We start from the raw sequence: 13,840 nt of genomic DNA, 5'->3' as shown, positions 1-13,840 counted from the left end.
TCTGATTGGTCGGTAGGCTCCATATCGCTGCATCACTTCCTTTGAAAGCGCGCAATGGAGTGTTGCCAGACCCTCTTCTGTAAAGAAGCGGAGTCTGGTTGGCGAGACTAGGTCCAGGGAGCACGAGACATCATTTTCACACATGGATCGGTCACCTGAGAGTACAGATCTCAACCCCATTGAGAATGTGTGGGATGTGTTGGAGAAAACTCTGCGCTGTGATCACACTTTCCCATCATCGATGCCAGATCTTGGTGACAAATGAATAATTCTTTTGACACTGCAGAAGCTTACAGAAACAATGCCACAGTGAATGCGCACTGTAATCAAAGCTACAGGCGGTCCAATGAAAAATTAGAGCATGTGATCTTTTTTTGGGGGGAAACTTTATATATATACTTATACTATATAAAGTGGGATCAAGAGTAGCCTTTGGTGCTCAGTGGGAAACAAAACTACCTGAGTTTGTCCACAGACAGAACACTTTTGATAAAGGTGTCTTGGAACTAAGTACAGGATCACTGAGATGTTCGCAAATGAAAGAAAGCCTCATTTCTGGTATGGCTTTAGAAGATGATGTATACCTTTATAAACTGCTTAAAGACGTCGTCTTATCACAGTCTATCCACTTAAAATGCTAGAATCGCTGTGACACTGGCACAAAATCCAGCCACGCAACTTTATTTACTTCCCATAATTAGTGAATATCAGTGGCCCATAGCTCCACCGGCTCTACATCACGCGCCCGATGCTGGAATACATTATTTTGATTTACATTCCGCCCCGCGCTGTGCCGGCTTTACATCATTAACCAACGCAAACAATAAACTCCCATAATCTACTGCCTTTCAGCTAATGTCTCTGCTGCATTTTAAGTTTCTGCAAATAAGCAATGCAAGTTTTATTGCAGAATCATTGTATGGAAATATCCACGGGACACGTTGTGCTTCATTGTGACGTTTTTAATACTTTTGGATACACTCCACACACGGATTTGGAAGGGGACCTAATGTATTCACACCTTGTATACCTACCTACGGTCAAAGTAAAGCAGCAACAAATGTTTTTCACCGATAATAATAAGATGAATGCCTGGGTCTTATTCTGTTTATTGGATAAAATGCTATGAAGTATGGCTTTGATAATGTTGCTTTCACCCGTTTACATTGTCTGTTAGATCCCATGTAGGCTCCATAACAGACCATATGAACATGATTTTATAATGAAGGGCATCCTTCCACTCATGTCAAACCCAGTAACTTATGGAAACCAGAAACAAGCTCATTATGTTTATGCCCAAGATCATGTGAGTTTTGCTCATCTTTAGTTTCCAGACGTCTTCATACAGTGGCAGTATCCGTGGTGAATGCGCTTCATTTTAATCTCTCATCAGTGGTGAAAGGGTACCCCAAAGTATTCTTACCTGCATCTCCATAGAAACTGAAGTTGCTGGTTGAAATATATCAACAAAGCATGGTAGTGTGACTTCCTTGTCCTTTACTCTCTATCAGGTGTCTACAGATAAAACCTGCAGTGTTGTGACCTAGAGTTTGACGCTGCTTACTCGTGTCCATAATCCTCTACTGTAACATTCTAAAGGCCGACACCGCTGTCACGTCTCCTGAGCCGCAGCACATGTGTGTCTGTGTGCCAAACGGCGCACATTCACCGCTAAAGGCCAAAAAAAACAGCATCTAGTGTCAAATCCATCTCAAAACACAATTTCATAATTACAGTGAATTCATGAGACAACAGAAGGAATATCGATTTTCTTCCTTTAGATCATTTTCATCAAAGCAGCAACACAACCAACAAAGAAAGGACAGTTTTCCCCCATGTCTGCATAGTCCTTGAAAAACTGACGCAAAGGACGACATTTCATTCAAGACAAAAACTTTATTTGAAACCAGACAGAGCCCGCGACAGAGTCAGTCTTGCCGCTGCAGTATTTGTTCTAATTCAGACAAACATAAAAGTGTTCTAAAAAACGTCCTATGGTCAGCGTCCGACTGAAAACACCCACCTATGCCCTTGCGCCTCCTCTGTCGCTTTCGCGTTTGGGGCGATCCATTCCACATTTGTCACCCTGTCCTCTCCCCTGTTCTCTTCGCGCAGAGCCTCAGGGGCTGGATTCCAACCTTGAGCCACTTTGGACTCTCCCAGTTTTTTCCTCTCCCTCTAACCTTCGTTCCTGCCCTCTCCCGTCGCCATTTTCTGTGCGTACGTGGGGGCCGGCGTATGCCCTTCGCCCTTCTTTACTGCGCACGAGCCCAGGGGAGCGTGGACAAAAAGCCAGGCGAGATGCTACCCACGGGTGATGTATTTCCCCGCCCTTACGTGTGGGCGAGGCGGACGTATAGGTCACTTTGCTTGTTATTGATTACACTCATCGGGGCGCTGCTCTTATGGCTTTGCACAGCCGCGCGCTACAGGCCTATACCGGCGACGAGCGCGGGAAAACCGGCCGACCTGCAGCCGACGCCATCTGTGGAAGGGATGCTGCTCAGATGAGTGTGAAAGGGACAAGTCACGGATGGGTAATTGTGGCCTGAAGTTGCGCTGGTACAATGATGATGGCTTCGGGGTGTCTTATTTCCATATGTCCTGTTCCGAGCATTATGGCCGTGTTATTAATGCTGGTGGATAAAGTTGCTAAAGGACAGGGCTTTCGGATGGTAACAGATGGCCACGAAGAATGTCACCTTTATATACGTCCTCTACTGCAAAGTTTTGTTTCGACGGACTTGTGTTGCAAAAAGTTCCAAAATGTTTTCTGGTCATGCATATTTTACAACGAATATGACTTTTATTTAAAAAAAAAAGGCAGTTCTGATCCGGTGTTGCTGCAGTTGGTCAGGTCTAGGTTCAGCAACACTATGTGCCCAAAGAATGAGATCAGCTCACGACCTGGACATCCTGAATGACCAGGTTGTCCCATCAATGGATTTCTTCTTCTCTGATCACACATGCATATTCCCAGATGACAATTCCAGGATTCATCAGGCTCACATTGTGAAAAAGTGGTTTAAGGAGCACAAGACATCATTTTCACATATGGATTGGCCACCACAGAGTCCACATGTCAACCCCATTGAGAACATTTTTCGGGATATGCTGGAGAAGGCTTTGCCCAGTGGTCACACTCTCTCATCATCAATATAAGATCTTAGTGAAAAATGAATGCAACGCTGGATCTTTCAAGAGGATCTAAACGCAGCCAATGGAGAATCAGGTGATGAGTGGAGCTCCAGACCGCCACAGGAAATGACATCACTTTTAAATTAATCTCAATAAAACTGCTTTGGTAAACTCCACTATCCTTAAAGGGACTATACAGAGTCAAAAAATATTAAAGCTAAGTATTTTCATCCCCCTACATGTTCCAGCCATGTCCTCATGTGTAGAATGAGCTCAGACCTGTTCACCACAACTGCCTCTAAAATCCTGCACTCAAACAGTTGTTAATTCGGGTCCGAAGTTCTGTCATGCACAAACTTAATATAGAACCTGCAGTTACGCGGTGGCAGTAGTGAGTATAAAATGACCAGCTTGCATCTAGTCCCTTTAAGGTTAGGATTAGGGTTAGGTTTAGGGTTAGTTTGGATTAGTTTAAGCAAGCGTTGCCCTGTGGCGGTGACGTCATTTCTTGTGGAAACGTGGAGCTCCACTGCCTCTCCCTCAGCTGGGTTCAGACCCTTCTTGGATCTTCTGACATTACAGAAGCTTTTTGAAACAATGCTACAGCGAATGTGTGCTGTGATCAAAGCTAAATGAATGAATGAAGAACTTCATTGTCGTTATACAATTGTACAAGGAACTTGCGTAGATCAGCTGTTGGGTTAGTCCTGTGTGAGCCGTGAGTGCACCGCCAACCTATCCAGCATGTTTTTGATGGTAGGGGAAGCCAGTTTCAAAAAGACTGGGGTCCTTCCCATTACCACGCTGGTGTGGCTTAGGTGCGAGTCTTGCCCGGATACCTCCTCGTTTGCCTCTTTTTTGGTTTCCCGTCGTGCCTCTTGTGCTGCAGGTGTTGGAGCTACAACCAATTATAAGATCGTGTGACCTTTTCTGTGATGACTTTTTTTCCAGGTCAGGCAGCGCACTGGGCCTCCCATAACCCACACCAGTATAAGGACCTCATGCAGAGAAGATGCAGTAATAATACTTTGGTCATCCTATGTTTTCCATTTTCCATTGTGTTGTAGTGTCAGGGCTTTGGTTCGTGTGAAATCATCCAGAGGGGAACAAAACTCCAACCCCAAATGAATAAATGCAAAAATCAGCCGTCTATCTTGATGCAGAAAAAGTCAGTTAGGAATAAAATGACGGAAAAGTTTGCTTGAGCATATCACAACAAATATATGGATACCTTTTTTTTTTATACAAAATCATTTAAGAAAGAAAGAAGCAGCTTTATACCCCTTTCTCCCCGTCTACCCAGAGCAACAACATGCAATATTCCTGAAAGCATTTTTGGACATCGAACCTGATTTGTTTGAAAGAAGCACAGGCACACTTCTACAAGGTGCGCGTGTGTAGTCGAAAAACATCAATGCATTGTGATATAAAAGCTAGCCCATAATCGGATTAAGCTTATCTGCAAAGCAACACAGCAGAATGAATTGACAGTAGCCACTTACTTTCATGTTTTTTTTTTTTCTTTTTCTACCTTTTGGATCTTAGATGCATCTGTCATTGATTTGTGGTGATGTGTGTTCTCTGCCGTTGCTTCAAACTTTGTTCAGCAAAATATCCACCGCAGGAAATGAAATTTGAAAATGTATTGATCACAAGCAAGAAATTGGAACAGTTTGCAGAAGATTTGTAGCCACATTTGGATCTGTACGGCGAGTGCTACATTTACTAAATCGTCTTTTGTGTCGTGTTTTTGGAGGCTTTTTTTGGATTCTAATTGGGAGGAAAGCGAGAACAGGAGGGTCTTGAAGAGACAAAGTTGTTGCAAAGCAAATCCGAAAGTGCCTTTTCAGATCAACAAAGCACTTTTCCAACCAAGACAATGATGTGGATGTGTTTTAAATTAAAGCAAATGGATGAAAAAAGCATTATCCCCACACTTTTACTTTACAAACAACGTACAATGTGACTTAAAAGTGCAGTTTGTTCAAGACTTATGTATCTGAATTATGTAACTGATTACAATTTCTTCATGTAACTTTTTTCTGCGCAATAACCTGCAACGTCCTGCTGCACTGCTCAAATACTCGGAGTCATCCCGAAAAGATCCTCTGACTCCAGACGGTCTGAAGTTGTCTGTAGATTTGAACACTTTCTCGAAACCAAATGATACACATCCTCAATAACCAGCATCATTTTTTACAGTTTTTTTTTTTTTTTTTTTTACATGTTTGGGCGCAATGGTATGTTTCATGAAACCATCAAATACATTTTAAAGGAACAGGCCACCATTTTTAAATACTGAGATATGTTCTTACCTGAACATAGACGAGTTGATGCGTAACTGTCTGGTCTTTATGTGTGCGCTCAGGAGGAGAAGAGGGGAGGCTATATGCTAACGCCGTCTGTGCTCTGTTTATGTGACTGAGGGTGTGCATACAGACCAGAAAGCTACATATCAACTCGTCTAAGCTAAGGTAAGAACATATCTTCAGTATTCAAAAACGGTGACCTGTTCCTTTAAATGTCACTGTAGGCTATATTTGTAGTATGTGTTTTAATGTGCGCACCTGCCTGTTTACTCCAGATTGAAAAATCTGATACAAAGCACCCATCTTTTCTTTAAAGCGATAGAAATGAGGAGAGAGATTTTTAAAGTAAACAATGAAGTCTCTCCCACCTCCTGATTGGACCCAAAAAACCCTCCTAGTTGGTAAAATGAGAAGAGAGACAGGGATTTCTGATGTAAACAATCACCCTCCCCCCCCTGATTGGACCTGACAGGCCGGTTCACAGGAACGCTCGCCTCATTGGTCAAAGTGATGGCACCAGGGATTCTGATTAGTGTCTGAGATCAGCAAAGGGAGGGACTTCAGGAAACAAAAAGTCTTACTTTATATGAAATGGTAGGCCCAGGTGTTTAATTATACGCAATCTATTACATTTGTAAAACATTAAAACTCACAGACTGTCACTTTAAGATGATTGAATTTTGTGCCTGTCAAACTAAACTTAACTACAACCCACCTCTGCCTGCCAACCTCTATTGCACATCTCTGTCAGCTTGATGTGCTTGATCGCCTGTAGCAGCAGGCATGATCGCCTATAACGTGCATTTGTTAGCGTGTAAGAAGCTGAAACACCCTCCAACCGTATTTTACACCTTAATACTCACACCATAGGCACGCATGGAGAAGATTGTTCACACATAAAGAGTTAAAAATACGCTCCGAGCAACAGACCCGAGAGATTGGAGACCACACAGCTCTTTGACACGCACCATGCTAAGGTTTCTTTCCACCCGTCATCACCTTTCACAAATCGGGGCTAATCAACACGTCAATGGGAGCTCGCGGAGTTTGCGGAGGCGGAAGATCTAATCAGGTGAATCCCGTGGATGCGTGGAAGTTGTCGCCGGCGGCTACAGTCGTGCAGGTCGTAAAGTATCAAATATGGGTTTTAAATGTGCAATATAGCGAGAACAATGGTGCAAATTTATAGGTTCTGTTCAATGGGCAAAGTAATACAAGTCTGACAAAGTGGAATGACATTGATTTTGAGCTGGATTTATTGTGAGGAGTACATCGATGGAGGATTATAATTTAGTGAGCTCCTATTGAAACCCACACATATTTAAAGATAGGGCTATGGTGTATATGATTTTATTTCTTTGACTTGTTAGAGTCAAGTTAAAAACAAACAACAATCTTACAGATGACTAATATTTTACTTGAGAAAATCCACTCTTCAGAGCTTTTTACCATAATGCAATGACTTCCTCTCATCACAAACATACAAAGCTCATATATCACTTCTCCAATTCCCCATGAGCTCCTCCTGTGGCCCCAGCACTGTCCATACCACCCGCTCAACTCTTAATCCATAGCACTGCTGACCCTTCCTCCACTATGTAGCGGGTGGTAAAAATATGGTAAAATATTTGCTATGATAAAAAAAAAAAATATATATATATATAAAATATGCGCAGCACTGTATTTCACTAGCACCAATGTCTGACAGTAGTTACACCGACCGAGCAGGAGAGGCATTAAAGGAACAGGCCACTGTTTTTAAATACTGAGATATGTTCTTGCCTTAGCTTAGATGAGTTGATATGTAGCTGTCTGTTTTTAATGCGTGCCCTCAGTCACATAAACAGAACAGACGGTGTTGGCATAATATATAGCCTCTCCTCTTCTCATCTATGGATCCAAAAGGAGGTGAAGTTAGATGCAACCAAGCTCTTCCATGTTTTCCCTATTTAACTCTGGTTACATGAGCCTTTACACAATCCAAGCAAAGGGACCGGGGCCCCACAGTAGGGATGGGCGATACCACATTTTTTGGAATTGATACGATACCGATACTTTTGGGGTCATTTTTCTCGATACCAATACCGATACTGGTCATTTTTATACGGGTGAATGTATTTCAATCAATGTACATTTCTAAAACTGTACTAAACGGTACATTAAAATGATATTACTTTAACTGGTTAATTATACAATGTTAATGGGAAATTAAATACATATATAAAGTTTAAAATTAACACTTAAATGACAAACAGAATCTAAACCAGAATGATATGGCTGGCTTAATTAAATCCCCTGCTCCTGTGGACTGTTTTGGCTCAGAACAAAGAAAAAATTGTCCTTTTATGTTTAAAATTGCTGCCACGCCTATTTTTTTACATATGCAAATTAGTATAGATACTTTTTTTTCCCAATATCGATATTGATATATTGATACTGTGGTATCGATCCGCCCATCCCTACCCCACAGCAGACGGGATAGGGGGGCCCACTGTAAAACACTAACCAACTAAAAAAAGTACATGAACAAAAAGCAATACCAGCTATAAAACATAACAGATCACTCTAAGGTTATGGCAATAGCGTTCTACACCTGTCCGGATAAGCAGAGAAGCACCGTAGCCACTCCACCAATGCAAACACCCAATCTGAAATATTTACCAATTCAAGTTATTAGCTGGGTTTGGAGATGCTGACAGAGTAAAATAAGCCAGACTTGAAAGATTGTAGAAGCTGTGGCAAGCAATCTGGCATCTCATGACACCAACACAAGTTAATTTTCCGAGTGCACTGTACCAGTCTGGGGAAGCATGCTGTTGTGTAGTTACAGACCATTACCTTCAAGATGTTATTAATTATCATGCTTGACTAAACTCTTGCTTCGCAGAAAAGTTGGCGTCCAAATCAACACTTCTTCAACAGTGTAACAGCTTGATTGTACTTGTGTTTTGGATGGGCAAAAAAAAAAAAATGAGGCGAAAGAGAAACAAAGATATATTTTTGTTGAAGTAGCGGAATGAAATGGTTTGGTGTTTCAGTGTATTTTTTAAAGCAGGGCTCTTTTATGGATGAATCTTTGGGATCTTTGGGATCTTTGGGATCTTTGGGATCCGATCGTTTCAAATATCTGTTCAAAAGGTACATTTTCACGGCAGTATTTTTTTGCCAACTAACAAGAGTTTTTAGTGCAAAGCTCTTACTTGACTCTCATGTTCGTTCAGGGTCAACAATATAAAAAAATAGGTATGGGCCGTTTAAAGACCTCAACAGAGAAAACACTACAACACAATGGGGTTGTGTAGCCCACCTAACCATGTAGTTCAGGCCACAGAACATACATTTTCTTCTTTCGTTCTTTCATTCCTGAATGAACCTTGAAATAACCATATAGTGTGCACTGTTTTCCTCCACTGCAATTGAAGCTTAAGTATAATATTTTCTACTCCAGTACTTTTTCTATAAAACATTATGATGCCCTCTGATCCACGTCAAGAAAGAAAATGTTTCATTTGTGGAACATGGTGGACATATTTACAAGGTGGTGAATTCATGTGCAATGTTTAAGCCACAATGTTATGATTCACAGCTCTTATATAATGTAATTAGTATTTTCTACCCCAAATACTAATTGACCAGTAGTGTCTGTATTTTCACTCGATCAGCGCTTGGACCACCGCTGCTCCTTCTATGTACACCCGTGTCAGGTATGACTGACTTGCTCTATATAAGTTCTTTGTGTTTCTCTGGTGGTTGAAAGCTCCGTGCCTTTGGGGGTGCGCTGCACACTCACGCAGGCTGGTTGTACATGGCTGGAACAGATGGCAGTCGGAAGAAGCCTGTCTGACAACTGATAACTCTCACAGGCTGGATCTTGTTCTGCCTATGCATGGGCGACCAAGGCAACCATGCCGTTAGCTGTAGCGGTTAGCTTATGAGCTACTCATCGGAGCAAAAACACCGGACAGTGATCTAATTTAGACTGTTGTCGGGTAACAAAAGGCCGGGGGGAACAACGAGGCAGGACATGTTCATGGACGCTGCACTTCTTGAGGCTAGTAATAACATCTGCTCTTGTCACCAAGCTTTCTTCTTCCTATATTATAGAGGTTTTTTTTTTCAAGCTTTTCTTTTCTTATGGAAATTGAACAATAGGCTAATGTATTGGAGATAGTTTTAGGGGAGCTCAACAAATACTTTCTACATCTCTACATATGCTTGAGGACTAAAATTTTAGATGCATTTTGTTTGTTCTGAACTCGCTGAACACAACAGTTGGGTCAATATTGACTAAATTCAAGTCATTTTCTTACCATCTTGGCTACTACTACTTCACAGAAGTGTCTTTGAAGCATAAGTAGCTCTCTGACATTCTTGGGTAAAAGTAGCTCGCTGGTAGAGGTCAGTTGAGTTAATTTTTTATTTATGTGTTTTGTGTAATTAAATCCTGGACTCCTTAACGTGGTGGAGGGGTTTGAACGCCCACAGGATCCTGGGAGCTCTGTTGTCGGGGGCTTCGTGCCCCTGGTAGGGTCTCTCAAGGTAAACAGGTCCTAGGTCAAGGGTCAGACAAAGAGCGATTCAGAAGCCCCTTGTGAGAGACAACAGGCCCGGTTTGAACCATGGCCGTCCTTCTGTGGACCCACCACCTGCAGGAGGAGCCATAAGGGGCTGGTGCAATGTGATTTGGGCAGCTCCAACTGCCCCCACGACCCGGAAATGGACAAGTGGAAGAACATGGATGGATGGATGGATGGATGGATGGATGGATGGATGGATGTGTGATTGAAGTTAAAATGTCCAATATTTAAAAGCAACCCAAAAGTGAAGCATCCACATTCACTTTATACTCTTTCTCTCTGGTCAGAGGGTCCGGCCATCAATAACATGATTTGAACACAATAAAACAGTAATGATTCCACACCACTGAGTGGAAAAGGAGCATCAGTGCAGATTGTCTTGTCAATAAATGCTCATTGGTCATTATTTTTTGACGTTTTCACATATCTGTGTCTCCAGTGAAGCTTCAAGAAAAAAAAAGGGTTGGAAACCACTGAGCCATACTGTATCAGTCTATCTTACAATTTTGCTCTAAAGCCACATGAGTGATCTTTCCATCTTCTTTGCTGAATTTCAAAAGATTTATATGTTTGTATGCGTCAAGTTTTCCATGTTGTTGGCAATAGTTGACCAGAAATGGCTGACAATTGAAGTGACACTGATCATTTTACCAGAGTTCGCTCTGACAGCCAATTCACCCCTATGATCATTTGCTCTGCGCTAGTTATGACCGGTACATCTTTACCTGCGTGTCTAGGGAATACCGGAGTCGGACTGTCTGCGGCCAAGAGAGCACACGACAGCCCGGAAAGGATGTTCAGACCACCAACTGCCATTGATCGTCCCACGGTGGGACAGATAACGCATGAAGCCTAACATTTGTAACCCAGCGTTCGAACAATGTAGAATATAATCAAGCGACAGGGCAAATTTCTCCTGAGAGCGTCCAATCGATCCGTCTTTCGACCCCTTTGTTCCGCGTGCGCTCGTGCCATTTAAAAGCACAAAGGGGCCGATAGCAGAGGCAAAATTAATAAGTCCTTCGAGACCTATGTATAAGCTATGCCCTCTCAGCACAAGGAGACGTCTATTTGGACCCCTCCCCTTCTGCCAGATCTCTTAATGACAATGGAACAGGCCGGCAAGAATTCAAGCAATCTCCCAAATTGATTTTTCCCCTCGGCCGATTCACTTTGCCCGTCGCAGTGTCATTCATAACTTTGCTGGGGATTTAGCGAGGACCACGCGATGGGAGGCAGTCTGATGCTAAGTTTGGAGCAGACTGAAGAGTATGATATATAATAGATATCCAACTGAATGATATCCAGCATGATATTAGCATAATTTACCTTTGCAGTGCTGCCATGTCACCTTTAGAGCAGGGTCAGACTATCAAAGTTCTACTCAACTCTTCTTCTACTATAAAGGCGACATGGAAGAAATGCAAAGGTAAGTCCATCCTAACAATAATGACGTTTTCGCAGGTGCAGGCCCTCCTCAGCTGCTTCGGACGTTAGCACTAGTTATTAGCGAATGTGTTGTGACATTTATTGATTGTGCAATCATCAATTTTTTACTAGCATACACATTTAATAATTGACAGTATGAAGATGAATACTGTAGACCGCTAGCCTGGTTATAATTAGTCCGAGGACCACCAATTCATTTTCTCGTAGGAGTGGTGTGGCTTACGATCGTCCATAGTCGTTTATTGGTAGCCAATCATATCAATTGTATCCGATGACATATGACATGCCCGCAGTAAACTTTCAAGCTTATATCTATTTAACACGGTTTAAAGCTTGATCGAAAAATGGCGTTGCGTCTGCCGGTGTCATGTTGGATCCATAAACTTTTTTAAAAAAAATCCGTAAATAAACTACAAGCTTCCGTATGTCGAATAGTGCTTCATCGTCTTGCCGGCCCTCCTCGTTCTGTGATTGGTCCCCAAATCCATGCAAAGATTTTGGCCATGGTCTCCAGTTCAAAATGATTCGAGTGCACACAGCAGTCTGGTGTCAGGCAGGCTAGTAGACTGCAGGAAATATAATCGAATCTGTATGCTCCTTCCCTGCAAACTTTATGTTTTTTTTTTCCCTCTGGCACATAGTTCATTGCAGAATATAATATTTCAGATTGTCACTCAGATAAATACACATTATGGGTTTACTTCCCTCTTTTGAGCGGTGATGAAACACAGGCGTTAAAGAGGCACATGTGTACCCCTGTGGTAGGAGATGTACTCAGTTCTACCATGTGTGGTATTTTTATAAATCAACCTGTAACTGCAACATGGCGGTGAGGGCCCTGCTGGAAGTTAAAGGAATAGGCCACCGTTTTTACATACTGAGATATGTTCTTACCTTAGCTTTGACGAGTTCTTTAGGACCTGTCTGGTCTTCCCCCGTGCCTTCAGTCACGTAAACACAGCGCAGACGGCGTTAGCATTTAGCCTCTCCCTCTCTCCTCATTAAACAATGTGGACTTTCTAAGCGGATAAAAGGGGGAACTATATTGTAAGGCGTAATAATACCAGGAGTAGTTCGAAATCCGCGCAGTAATCTTCACTTTACTGCGCAGTAATCTTCACTTTACTGAGCGGATTTTGAACTACTCCTGGTATTATTACGCCTTACAATATAGTCCCCCCTTTTATCCACTTAGAAAATCCACATTGTTTAATTTTGTGTAATTATACTTTGTAGTGGAACACTTCACGTAACCATATTTAAATAGGGAAAACGTGGAATAGCTTGGTAGCTTCTATCTTGACCTGTTTTGCAGCTATAGTGGAGAGAGGGCTAAATGCTAACGCCGTCTGTGCTGTGTTTACGTGACTGAAGGCACGGGTGAAGACCAGACAGGTCCTAAAGAACTCGTCAAAGCTAAGGTAAGAACATAACGTTCATAACGTAAATAAACTACAAGCTTCCGTATGTCGAATAGTGCTTCATTGTCTTGCTGTCCCTCCTCGCTCTATGATTGGTCCCCAAATCCATGCAAAGATTTTGGCCATGGTCTCCAGGCCGCTGTGCGGTTCAAAATGATTCGAGTGCACACAGCAGTCTGGTGTCAGGCAGGCTCGTAGACTGCAGGAAATATAATCGAATCTGTATGCTCCTTCCCTGCAAACTTTATGTTTTTTTTCCCTCTGGCACATCGTTCATTGCAGAATATAATATTGCAGATTGTCATTCAGATAAATACACATTATGGGTTTACTTCCCTCTTTTGAGCGGTGATGACACACAGGCTTTGAAGAGGCACATGTGTATCCCTGTGGTAGGAGATGTACTCAGTTCTACCATGTGTGGTGTTATTATAAATCAACCTGTAACTGCAACATGTGACATATAGAGAAAGGAAAGAGCTTCTTCTTCCACAGGGCGGTGAGGGCCCTGCTGGAAGTTAAGCTATTGGACATATAATGAGGCCGGTGCGTAACTCCCCGTTGAGCACTTGAAATTACTTTTTAATATACAGTATGTACACAGGTTATTAATCGATGTATTTCATGCAAGGGAGTGCCCTTAAAGAGGATTTTGTTGTGATTAATTTTGCAATGCGTTCAACTTCTACTTTACTGCCTGAAAATGGGGAAACCAGCTTATAAACTCCTGGCGTATTTGATAAATATAAATAAATCATTAAATATCATTCAGTTTTCATTTCCTCAGCAAAGTCAATGATTGGTGTAGGAGGTAATCTGGGTAAAATGCCTGAGGACAGAGTATCCAGTAACTAAAGCAAAGCCTCCAATCCGTTTTGCAACAGCTTGTGATAACATTAACTTTGATCACGTTAAGTAATCCTATCTTCACTTCTTCCAGCAAAAC

The sequence above is a fragment of the Gobius niger genome, assembly GCF_951799975.1.
Source record: "Gobius niger genome assembly, chromosome: 9".
Lineage (NCBI taxonomy): Eukaryota > Metazoa > Chordata > Actinopteri > Gobiiformes > Gobiidae > Gobius > Gobius niger.
Note: the sequence above shows the minus strand (reverse complement) of the source record.